General features: G+C 41.4%; 1 long non-coding RNA gene across 1 annotated transcript; it reads left to right on the forward strand.

Annotated features, from left to right (window-relative positions):
- The first annotated feature begins 8,948 nt into the window (after window positions 1-8,948).
- Window positions 8,949-10,740, forward strand: LOC117524893. The gene is made up of 3 exons (XR_004564893.1): window positions 8,949-9,237; window positions 9,723-9,724; window positions 10,591-10,740. It is a non-coding gene; the product is annotated as an uncharacterized LOC117524893 (long non-coding RNA).
- The last annotated feature ends 2,287 nt before the right edge of the window (window positions 10,741-13,027 follow it).

Here is a 13,027-nt window from a genome sequence, read left to right on the forward strand (position 1 = left end):
AATAACTGACCCAAGCTGTAACATATAGAGTGAGAACAGCGTATGGCCAAGAATCAATCCTTGTGGTAGCCCGCAAGGGAAAGAAGCACTAGAGGAAGAATATCACCAACCATGACAAAATAACTTTGGTCAGTCATGTAAGAAAACAACCACTTAAGTGCAGTGCCGTGGATGTCAATGTATTGGCTCAGGTGGGATAAGAGGAATGCGTGATCTGCAGGAGCGGAGGCTGCTGTGAGGACTGGTAACACTAGTAACAAAGGGCGTTTGGCATCCACAGACAAAGTACTGTCATTATGTACTATGACGAGACCTAAAGCAAGACTGGAGTTTTTCAAAAACAGAATTGCTCTCTAAAAATTACTGCAACTGGATAAAAACAACTTTCTCTAAAACTTTAGGCAGAAAGTACAAGTGGGAAACAGGTCTAAAATGAGATAAAATAGAAGAGTCCAAATGAGTTTTTTTTTTTAAGAAGAGGTCAAACAACAACATGTTTTAAGGCAGCTGGTACAGATCAAGAACTGAGGGAAGTGTTGATGACACTCAGTAGATTCAGACCAACAGTATTAAAAATCTGAACCTACACGTTAGTAGGAATAATGTCCAAGGAGCAGTTTGTGGGTTTCATTTGTTGCATTATTTCAGTGAGGGCTGAGAGGGAGACCGGTTTTACTCACTGAAGGCAGCATTACCCACTTCTGTTCACCCCATTGTACCAAATTAGTACTGAATACAAGAGTCCAGGCAGGTCTAAACTGTGGAGTGAAAAGAACCAGGACTTCTGTGTACTGTTCCACCTCCAATTGATACCCTACCTTGTGCAAAAACCTCAAGCCAGAGACATATTGTGGGAGTCATACAATTGGAGATGAGGCTACATAAGGTTTAATATATGTATATATATATATATATATATATATATATATATATATATATATATAAAAAATTTTCTGACCTTTCAGTCCACTCTGACATTTAAAACCAAAGGACCACAGCAAAAAAGAAAACTACTGACATACGAGACTAATATATATATATATATATATATATATATATATATATATATATATATATATATATATATATATATATATATATATATATATATAAAGATCGAGTTTAAGTTTAGATCAACTACAAATGGTTTAGCTTTTGATCCATTAAATAAAGCATCAAAAGCTTCCATGTGACACTTTTCAGGCTGTGTATCGTCTTGTTTTAATAAAGTCATCTTATGACCAAAAAGCCCAACCTCTGTATCTTTAGAAGAAAGGATCAGATTTTCCTCTTTTAATTCTTGATGATGAGCCTCTGATTTCTTTCCGCTGAACTGTGGAGTCTGTCAGGGACGCCTCTTTGTCTTCACCCTGTACTGTGCGTTGTAGCCAGTGCTGTAATCTTTGTGCAATCAATGAACATCCTGAGTGAGGAATCAGACTCTGGGTTTCTGAAAGTCCTGGATGGAAACCATGATCCAACAGCTGTCAGCACTGTCAAAAACGATGAGTTATTATCTTGGCACTGACATTCTGGGAGCTGGGACTATATGGCTGAGAGACGTCTGAGAAATCTTAAGAAATCTTGGACAGAAGTGGGCGGAGCCACTGATACCTTTACAGGAGAATGAAAGTATGAGTTTTCGGCGTCATTGGGCTTCTGCTATCTGGATATAATGCGACTTAAGATGTATTTATTCTCCCTTTCATAAGCCTAGCATGCTAGTGTAGTATGATACTATGCTTCCTACCCTTTTAAATTCATTTTATTAGTAGTGGCTGGCGATCACCTTAGTATTTTATCTGCTTTTCTGTTGCTTAATGTTGACAAATTCTATCTTAAGTGTTGTTTTTTTTTTTGTTTTTTGTTTTTTTTTTGGCCGACTGATTCCGTTTCCTTTTTCTCTCTGTCTGAGATGTGGCTGGATACACGTGCTGGATTGGATGATTTCTATGGCGGACGCAGGATGGACTCTGCTGTCAGAACAGATCCAACGACACCCCCCCCCCCCACCCCACCCCACTTGGTGGACTGGACACCTGCACGGACTCTCGTCAGACATTGTTGTGTTCTGTTTTGTAAACCTTTTTGGTAGAATGGCCTAACAGTGGGTCACCCCTTTGAGTCTGGTCTGCTTGAGGTTTCTTCCTCAAATCATCAGAGGCAGTTTTTCCTTACCACTGTCGCCTGTGTGCTTGCTCTAGGGGTTGGTAAGGTTAGACCTTAATTGTGTGAAGGCAACTTTGTTGTGATTTGGTGCTACATGAACTAAATAAATTGAAATAAATTGAAATTGGATATAACGTGATGACTAAATGTCTTTGTCCTTCTTTGTCTTCTCTACAACTGGAATAACTTTGTGTCAAATGAGCTGTTACCAAAGCAGATGTGTAAAAGGCATTACATGAACCACAGAGGAACATAAACCGCAACACTGCAGCCATGTGGCACATTTCCTAAGTATGACCTAATGTGCAGCTGTCTTAAAGGCCAAACGACAAGGTCTGGAAATCTGCATATGTGTTCCTTGAAGACTATTCTATATAAAGCCAGAATCATCTGTGTATTTTTGCCAGAATTGGTCTGTGTCAATTTATTTTGTTCCTAGATTGCACCTGAAATATCTTGTGCTCATTGTGCCATCTGGTGAGAACGCACGTTGCTGCGTGATGTCAAGGCAGGGATAACCCATTTTCAATTGCGTCAAACAGTGTTCAATTCAAACAGTGATTTGAAAGCTTTTTGTCTGATATTTCGATGATGATGAGGAGATTGGTCTTTGAGTCTGGTCTGCTTGAGGTTTCTTCCTCAATATCATCAGAGGGAGTTTTTTCCTTACCACTGTTGCCTGTGTGCTTGCGCTAGGGGTTCGTAAGGTTACACCTCACTTGTGCGAAGTGCCTTGAGGCAGCACTGTTGTGATTTGGGGCTATATAAATGAAATACATTGAAATTGAATTGACTGAAATTGGAGAACACGGGTGATGTACGGCCTTGAAGGTTTGAGCCAGAACGGCCAGAAGGAAAAGATTCAGACAAGGAATCAGACCAAAACAACTACAGTGACAGCAAACATGGTGCATGGAAGATCTGTATTAATCAGTAATTTGTTTGTGTTCACCACGATTTTCCATGGGTAACACAATGGAGCACGAGCCTTTGCAGTTTCATGGTGAAATAGCTGTATGATCAAATGAAGCACCAATATGCACCCTAAAAGATTTTACTGTCCTCTAAAAAGTAATTCAGTGGCTTTGTATATATCACAGTAAGAAACAGCTATACTGGCCTCATTAAATCTGTGAAACACATTCAATTGACTGTTTGAGTTGGATATACTAAATGAAACGCCTAAACCTTTAACAGTTAATTTATGTTAAATATACATTTATTATATATAAACATTTGTGGCAACATTTCCTGTATGTTCATTTTGTGAATTGTTTCATAATTTGTGTCTGTAGCATGGCCCAAGCAAAAGGTCACCCCTTTGAGTCTGGTCTGCTTGAGGTTTCTTCCTCAGAGGGACTTTTTCCTTACCACTGTTGCAGTGACTCTGTTGTGATTTGGCGCTACATAAATGAAATAAACTGAAATTATATGAATTTATTTCACTGAAATTATTTAGCATTTGCTTAACAAATTATATTTTTGGAAATATACCTAATTTGTTTTGTAAATTTCAATCAGAATATTTGGAAAAGACTAATAAACTTAATATTTTTTACTTAGATACCAAGATCATCAAATATATTTAAATGAGTTCCCAGCTTTTTAATGTACTCTATGTTTCACCAAATATATTGAGTAGAACACAGTAACAGTTTTTGAATGTTTTGTGAAATAAAATACCCTTTTCTGATTATGCAGAGGCATTATGACAGACAGCCAGACTGACTAATTTTCTTATGTATATATAACCTGACAGTGTACAATAACAGACTTCATAGTCTCGTCTGTGACCCAAACATGACAAATTACCAAATTATTTTTGATTGTTAAGAGGTGTGTTGTTTCTGATCTGAACAATACTCTCTAGTAAGTCGTCTGACTGAATAAGAACTCCTCCATCTGCTCACGGGCGCTTTCCCCAGTGTATCGTCTGTAAATCATCTCATGTGATTCTTAATTGGTTTAATTACTTGGAGGAGGTGGTGGCCACTGGTGAGTTACAGAAGGTAAAAAGATGCCAAAGTGTTAACCTTTACTTCATCGTCAGTATCACCTTTCATGTGTTTATGCTGAAAATCAGTCCCAGTTTCAGTTTCAGTCCAGATTTCTGTGGCGCCGCCTCTGAAGCCGCAGTTTGCTGCCTTTTCCGATGATCTGGCAGTGCTTGGGTTTACACAGCCCTGGAGACTATTTAACTCCAGGGAGTCTGGTTGTTGTACAGAGTAACATAAATCCTCCTGCCAGAAGTAATCAATATGGCTCAGGGGTTCATAAGATTTCATTTATTTTTATATAGCACCAAACCACAACAAAGTTGCCTCAAGTCGCTTCACACAAGTAAGGTCTAACCTTACCAACCCCTAGAGCAAGCACACAGGCGACAGTGGTAAAGAAAAACTCCCTCTGATGATTTGAGGAAGAAACCTCAAGCAGACCAGACTCAAAGGGGCGACCCTCTGCTTGGCCCATTCTACCAACACAAAATGAATATACAGGAAATTTTGCCTGTGCACAGGACAGGAGGGTTGCAGAAACAGACACCACACCCATCTCTGGATGGAGCCGCAACTCAAACAGAGAGAAAAAAAAACAGAATCAGGCGGCAGAAAGACAACAAATACAGTATAATTTGTCAGCATTAAGCAACAAGAAAAACAGAAGAAATACTAAGGTGATCACCAACCACTAGCCCTAAGCTTCACTAACAGACCCAGACTTTAGATAAAGTTGAGGCAGCAGCCCACTCGGTTTCCCGCTAAACATGCAAGAAGATCATTAGTGCATAATTTCATGTGTGAACGCTTTATTCTTTGCATCTTCCAACGTGAACGCAAATCTGCATGGAGTCTGAATTATGGGGCAGGGGGGGGTGCAGCACAAACAAGAACAAAGATGTGATAAGGACTAATATGCTTATCAGAATTGGTATCATGAAATATATGGACCAAATTTCTATTTATTCAAATGTAAAGTTCCATCATCTGAGTGTTTTCTTGTATTTCCTCCAACAGGCTGCAGATGTGCTTGAGTAAATCACACAAACTGCAAACATCATGTTCAGCGATTCTGCACTATGGCATGCAAACTCACTTAGATGACAAATCCTCAGCCGTGCTGACCTTTAATGTGACAGATCATGTAAGCCGCACTCAAAACGATGGCAACTGTCACATTAGCTATACCGTCTTATAGCCTGACATGGTAAATGGACTGCATTTATATAGCGCTTTTGCCATCTTTATCAGACGCTCAAAGCGCTTTACAATTATGCCTCACATTCACCCCGATGTCAGGGTGCTGCCATACAAGGCGCTGACTACACACCGGGAGCAATAGGGGATTAGAGGCCTTGCCCAAGGGCCCTTAGTGATTTTCCAGTCAGGCGGGGATTTGAACCTATGATCTTCTGGACTCAAGCCCAACACCTTAACCACTAGACCATCACCTCCCCACAAAAATGTTGCCTTACCAGAGAATAAAGTGTCCAGAAAACATCAGGCAACTGGAACAAGTATGTGTTTTGGCATCATTTTTCAGACAGGTTCACATATGAAGGCGATAGCTGAACAGCAAGGTCATGGAGATCAGGGTCAAGGTCATGTGTGGTGCAGTTACTAAACTGGACTTTGCACTTACAGGTGTGATGTTTAGCATGTGCATGGCACATGGAGGCGAGTGTCACACTCGCTGCCCAACTTGCCACTCTCTAACCACTACACGCCACACATTTTTGGTAGAATGGTCGAAGCAGTGGGTCACCACTTTGAGTCTGGTCTGCTTGAGGTTGCTTCCTCAAATCATCAAAGGGAGTTTTTTCCTTACCACTGTCACCTGTGTGCTTGCTCTCGGGGTTAGTAAGGTTAGACCTGACTTGTGTGAAGCGCCTTGAGGCAGCTTTGTTGTGATTTGACGCGATATAAACTAAATAAATTGAATCGCTCACCTCAAATTCACTCGTCATGTGGTCGCCGTCTGTGTGACAAGATGTAACGTGTATGTGTGTGTGTGTGTGTGGGGGGGGGGCAAAGTTGATAAATACTGGTCAGGAAGCATCAAATGTCACCCACATTATACACTACGCGGTCACAGCGTGCACATGTGAGCAGACGCCAGTATTGGGCACCGTAGTTTCGATTGAGTGTCGGCGATAAAGGGGTTAAATGAAAGAGTATATGATGCAATAATCCTACTTCTGGGGACAGCTCCATTATAATTTAACACATTAATCTCACTAAAATTTACTGGCACAACCTCTCCCATGTAGCTTGTCTTCCTGTCTCCACTGAGAACCAAAAAAAACCCTAAACTTTTCTCTACTGCTTTGGTGATTGCAGCTGAAAACTAAAACAGTAGGGGAAGCCGGGCACAGTGTTTCAGATATGTTGTTTGTGGCAAGCATAAATACATTATGCATAGGTTTAGGTCATTCTATTGTGAATTTATTACAGCAAGTTATTATTAATAAGGCTGTGTTATTTATGTCTCCCCAAGTGCAATTTCCAGGTGTTTAAAATCAATTTTAAAAATTTTTGATTCACTGTGCCCTGGACACTAATTCATGGGGCACAGTGAATCAACTTAGAGTATAATGAAAAAGCACATGATTATAAAGATTTCTTAAAATTATTAAATATATGCTGATGCATATACAAACCATAATCCAGCAAACCAGCTATGTAATGTGAGTGTCTTATATAGTAATATTAGTCCTTGAGAAACTATTATAAATACAGCTGTCGTAATTTCTGTTCAAACATGAAAACAGTTGTTTATATACACAAATTATAGAGATAATTCGTGGAAAAATAAATGTATAAGCTTCAACAAGTAATATTTGTCATCCACTCGATGCTGGGGCTTAGGAAATCAGTTTCTAGACTGAGTCACTGTGCCCCAGGTGCATGTGACACACATGAGTCATGTTATCAAATAGCTGATAGTCTGGAGAAGACATAACACATAAAACATGCTCATCAGTTGGACCGGGTACTCTTCTAATAATTTTTTGGGCCACCTTTCCTCTGTTGTGAGAAATAAATACAAAGACACTGACATCCACAAAATTGACTTTTGATAGGAAAAAATTGACTTCACTTGCCACTTAGTTTTATTGTTAATGTGTTCCAAAAACAAAACACTAATTTATAAGGAGGATGTCTTTATGCATAAAAATATGGCATAACTGCTGCAAATGTATCTTTCTGTTGTGTGTTGGGGGGGTTTGGCTGGACAAGGTTGGGTTGTTTTGTGGTTATTTTCCTTCCCAGGTGATTTGGGGCTGTTCTCTGAGGAAAATGTGCTGCAGAAGAGTCTCTCTCCTCTGTCACGATGATTGGCTGCACCTGTTGCATTCTCATGCGGCTCTCTATCAGGACAATCCACGACACCTGTGATGTTCACGTGCAGATCTGAGGACTTCCAGCTGGTACCAATGTAGTGATGAAGAACTACATTTAAACCAGCAGTGAGTTGGATAAGATTGCCAGAGAATACGACCTTGTGATGACCGTGTGGGGACGCTGAGGGCCGTTTCAGAGTCTGACATCGCGCCTGTGAAGGAGGACGAGGGTGAGAGGCAAACGTTGTCAGCACACGACAGAGGTGAATATTCGGAAAAGTTTATCCGTGAATGTAAATTGCCATTTATACGCAGCTATAAGTAATTACTGGTGAAAATTGTTTGGTGTGCTCCTCACGGCAGTGGCGTGCGGATTAATGATCCTCCACTAGCTGTGAGCAGCAGCCTCTTTGAACTAAGTTTTGAAACCAGACCTAAACGTGTAGCTGATAAGTTTGCCTCTAACAATATTTCGTAGTAATAAGTGTTGAATAATCTCATCTCTGTTCCTCCTTCGCAGAGTACAGTCTGGGAAAGTCACCTGGGGGGGGGTGTTGGCGGAACTCCTGAGTCCTGAACGTTCGGACTCCGACTGTTGAGACGCTGAGAGAGCGCGCCGCCTTTTCACCTCACCAGAACTATAATTATTTAGTATTTCATGTATAGCACAAAGGGAGAAAAATAAATGTGTTTTCTTTTTGGAACTGCTTCTGATTATTTCATGCTGGGTTCAGTCAGATACTGGACCGCTCCTCAATCCGCGTCTTATCCATAACACTTTCCATATGAAGCGATGCCGTGTTTGTCCCTGGACGTGGTCAAATCCCGCAATATCACTCAGGGAGATTAGTAGAGTCGCATCCGCTTGGCAGACACTACAGCGTCTGAGGATAAGCACGGGTACCTATGGGCATGTATAGGACAAATGTACAGGACAAATATTACGACTTTCCACTGACAACATATATGCTGCATCAGGTCCTGAACAAAGTCACAGACATCATCAAGCTTCTAGCTCCTCCCATTCACCTGGACCATGTGTTTAAATTCCTGGAATAAGAATATCATTACTGCCGTTTCCGACAACCAGTCAGCCAGTTTGAAGTCTTGTCTCCACCGTGTACCTCCCAGTTTCTTACAAGGTATGCAACAACTTTATGACTGTAACGTACTCTCCACACACGTCACGTATTTATCATCTGAGTCAGACTTAAGATTGTCGAGTGGCAGAACAACTAAAAAGGCAAATAAATAGTGATGTTTTTTGAAAACCTGAGTGTCAACATGCTTTTCAAACAGCAGCATGACAACAGAATACAACGGTTCTCAACTCAACTTATTTATATAGCAGTTTAAAACAACCGTAGTTGAAAACAGTGCTGTACATAAGGACATAAAACAATTAAAAGCAATAAAATAAATAAGAACAATTGTTTCATTGTTTTAAAAAACAATTGAAAACAATAAAACAATAAATAAAAGCAAACCATAAAACACTAAAACAAAAACAGAGTCTCATGCGGAGTTAAAAGCCAGGGAGTAGAAATGGGTTTTAAGATTGGTTTTAAAAATGGACAGTGAGGAGGCTTGTCTAATGTGCAATGGTAGCTCATTCCATAGTTTTGGAGCAGCAATGGAAAAAGCTCCGTCCCCACTGAGCTTTTCTTTGGACCTCGGTACCTCCACGAGCAGCAGGTCAGGTGACCTGAGGAACCGAGCAGGAACATGTACGAGGTCTGTGATAAAAGTAACAGACCTTATTATTTTTTTCAAAAACCATATGGATTTGAATCACGTGTGATTACATCAGACATGCTTGAACCCTCGTGGGCATGCGAGAGTTTTTCACGCCTGTCGGTTACGTCATTCGCCTGTGGGCAGTCTTTGAGTGAGGAGTCGCCCACCCTCTCATTGTTTTTTCATTGTTTAGGAATGGCTCAGAGACTGCTGCTTTGTTTGATAAAACTTTTTTCAAAAACTGTAAGGCACAACTGAGTGGACACCATTCGATAAATTCAGATGGTTTTCGGTAAAACTTTTAACGGCCGATGAGAGATTTTGGTCTGGTAGTGTCGCCGTAAGGACGGCCCACGGCGCCTGATGGCGATCTGTGCTTCAAGGCGGCAGCGTCTCGCCGTTTCAAGTTGAAAACTTCCACATTTCAGGCTCTGTTGACCCAGTAAGTCGTCAGAGAACAGAGAACTTTCAGAAGAAGTCGGCATGAGGAGTTTATTCGGACATTCCATTGTTAACGGACATTTTGTAATGAAAGAACGTGCGGGCAGAGTCGCATGTCGGGCCAGACCCAACCACGGGGGGTCGCGATAGGAAAAACACCTCCGTTTGAAACCTTAACTGGCAAGTTGGAACATGCCCAAGCTGTTAAACAATTTCTCAGTTACTTACTTGTTGAAAGCCATCAAAAGCCACCTGAATTTTACAAATGGTTTTCAACACGGAGGTGTTTTTCCTGTCGCGGCGCAACACAGATTCGCCGAGTCATCACGGAAACGACTCGGCGAATTTGCACGCACGTCTTTCATTACAAATGTCCTTAAACAGTGGAATGTCCGCATAAAGTCCTCATGCCGGCCTCTTCTGAATCTTCTCTGTTCTCTCACGACATCCTGGGTGAATTAAGCCTTAAATTAGGATGTTTTCAGGTCGAAACAGGCCGACGACGGCGCCTGGAAGCGCTGCGCGACGTCCCGCTCCGTGGGAAGTCCTTACAGCGACAGAAACACCCCATAATCTCTCATCAGCCGTTAAACTTTTCACCGAAAACCAGCTTAATTTCTCGAATAGTGTCCACTCGGATATCCCTCACAGGTCCAGAAAAAATGTTGATAAAGCAATGCGCGCCGTCCGCAGCGGCTATTCAGACAAAGAGATTCCGATGGGCGGGGTGGAGCACTCCTCACTCTAGGCCACAGGCGAATGACATCACCGACACGTGTGAAAAAACTCACGCATGCGCACGAGGGTTCAAGCATGTCTGACGTAAAAACATATGAATCAAATCCATTGATTTTTTGAAAAAAAAATAAAAAGGACCGCTTTTTTCATCACAGACCTCATAGTGTTGCAGGAGCTCAGAGAGGTAAGGGGGAGCGAGACCATTTAATAACTTAAAAACAAATAAAAGAATCTTAAAATGGACTCTAAAATGCACAGGCAGCCAGTGGAGGGAGGCCAGGATGGGAGTTATGTGGTCCCTTTTACATGCTCCAGTTAGGAGGTGAGCGGCTGCATTTTGACTCCAAAATTGAGTACGTTACAGCCGAGATGTTATGAAGGCGTGGATCACTGTCTTTAAATGCTTTTGTGCACTTTTGCCAGCTACCTAATTTGAAAGAAGCTGGACTTCACAACAGAACAAATTTTCTGATCCAATTTAAAATCACTGTCCATCTTAAAACCCAAGTTTGTGACTGTTGGCTTTACATAGTCTGCCAAAGGGCCCACGTCAACGGTCGAGGGTCCACAAGAGCCGCTGGGGCCCAAACACCATCACTTCTGGTTTAATTTCATTAAAATTTAAAAAGTTCAAGGCTATCCAGGCTTTGATGTCTTTGAGACATAAGAAAAGTGGTGTGAGGGAGAAAGCATTTTTTTTTTCTTCAGCGGCACATATATCTGGCTATCGTCTGTGTAACAATGAAAAGAGATGCCATGCTTTCTCAAGATGGAGCCCAGGGGCAATAAATACAAAGAAAAAACAGCGGCCCCAAAATGGACCCCCGTGGAACCCCGTACAACAGTGGAGCAGAGCTGGACTCTGAATTCTCAAGGCTTACACTCATACTTCTGACAGCCAGATATGACTTCAACCATTCCAGAGCAGTACCATGAATACCCACTAGGCAGAGTAACCCAGCCACTAAGGTGTTGTGGTCCACAGTGTCAAAGGCCACAGTTAGATCCAACAGAACAAGAATCACAAGGTCACTAGAGTGATTCGCCATGAAGGTGTCATTAAAAACCCATAATAGAGCTGACTCTGTGCTATGCAGAGTTTTAAAGCCGGACTGAAAGACCTCCAGGACACCAAGCTCATCTAAAAATGACTAACTGAGCATGAACAACTTTCTCCAAAATTTTTGAAATAAAAAGCAGACTGGAAATGGGACTGCTGTTAATGATAACCAGGACTGACTGCCCTATACTAGGAAAAGCCTCTTTACTGGGAGAACTTGAAGTCTTAATATGGCTGACCAGATCTTCTAAAAACGTCAGAGACACAGGCTCAAACTTATCAAGACCAACAGAACAAAGAGCAGAGTACGAGGGGTCCGATGCAGGAGGTGAAATGAGAGCCCTAGCAGGAGCAACCTTATCAATAAAGAAGTGAAGGAAGCTAATGCACATTTCAGGAGATGCCTCCACGCTGACAGGCTGTGGGGCATTAAGAACAGCATCAATGGTCTTAAATAGCACTCGTGGGTTTTGACAATTGGACTCAATGATATTTGTCAGATACTGTCTTTTTGTCTCCTTAAGGGCGTTCTGGTAGCATCGCCAGCAGTTTTTTTAGGATTTTAAAGGAAACCTCCAGCCTGTCCTTCCTCCACTTTCAAAGACATTCAAAAGAAACAAGGATTCATTATGTGTACATCACTATATGCAAAACTATCAACCTTTTTAATTGCTCGTCACTTTTAAAGGCTAAAAGGAGAAGAGATGAGACAGACTCAAATCCAACCTGGATCTGATTAACCCACTTTCAGGGTTTTGCCCTCTGCCGCTTCTATTTGTAACCCTACCCCTTCCCCTAACCCTAACCACCACAGACCCCCACCCCTGCCACCCCTTATTTCATGCTGCCGTCACAAAAATGTGGTGCTTTTCGTGATGTCATGATGTGATGGAGTGAGACTGGGTTGTGAGAGGAGAGGAAGCTGTTTCTAACGCAAGCCTGTCTCACGCCATTTCTGTTCCATTTTTGTTCTGTTAGACCTCAGTGCTGCTTTTGATACTGTTGACCATAAAATTTTATTACAGAGATTAGAGCATGCCATAGGTATTAAAGGCACTGCGCTGCGGTGGTTTGAATCATATTTATCTAATAGATTACAATTTGTTCATGTAATTTGGAATCTTCCTCACAGACTAAGGTTAATTATGGAGTTCCACAAGGTTCTGTGCTAGGACCAGTTTTATTCACTTTATACATGTTTCCCTTAGGCAGTATTATTAGACAGCATTGCTTAAATTTTCATTGTTACGCAGATGATACCCAGCTTTATCTATCCATGAAGCCAGAGGACACACACCAATTAGCTAAACTGCAGGATTGTCTTACAGACATAAAGACATGGATGACCTCTAATTTCCTGCTTTTAAACTTAGTTATTGTACTTGTAAAATGATTGTACTTGGCCCCACAAATCTTAGAAACATGGTGTCTAACCAGATCCTTACTCTGGATGGCATTACCCTGACCTCTAGTAATACTGTGAGAAATCTTGGAGTCATTTTTGATCAGGATATGTCATTCAGTACGCATATTAAACAAAT

This window comes from Thalassophryne amazonica, chromosome 14 (assembly GCF_902500255.1).
Source record: "Thalassophryne amazonica chromosome 14, fThaAma1.1, whole genome shotgun sequence".
Taxonomy (NCBI): Eukaryota; Metazoa; Chordata; class Actinopteri; order Batrachoidiformes; family Batrachoididae; genus Thalassophryne; species Thalassophryne amazonica.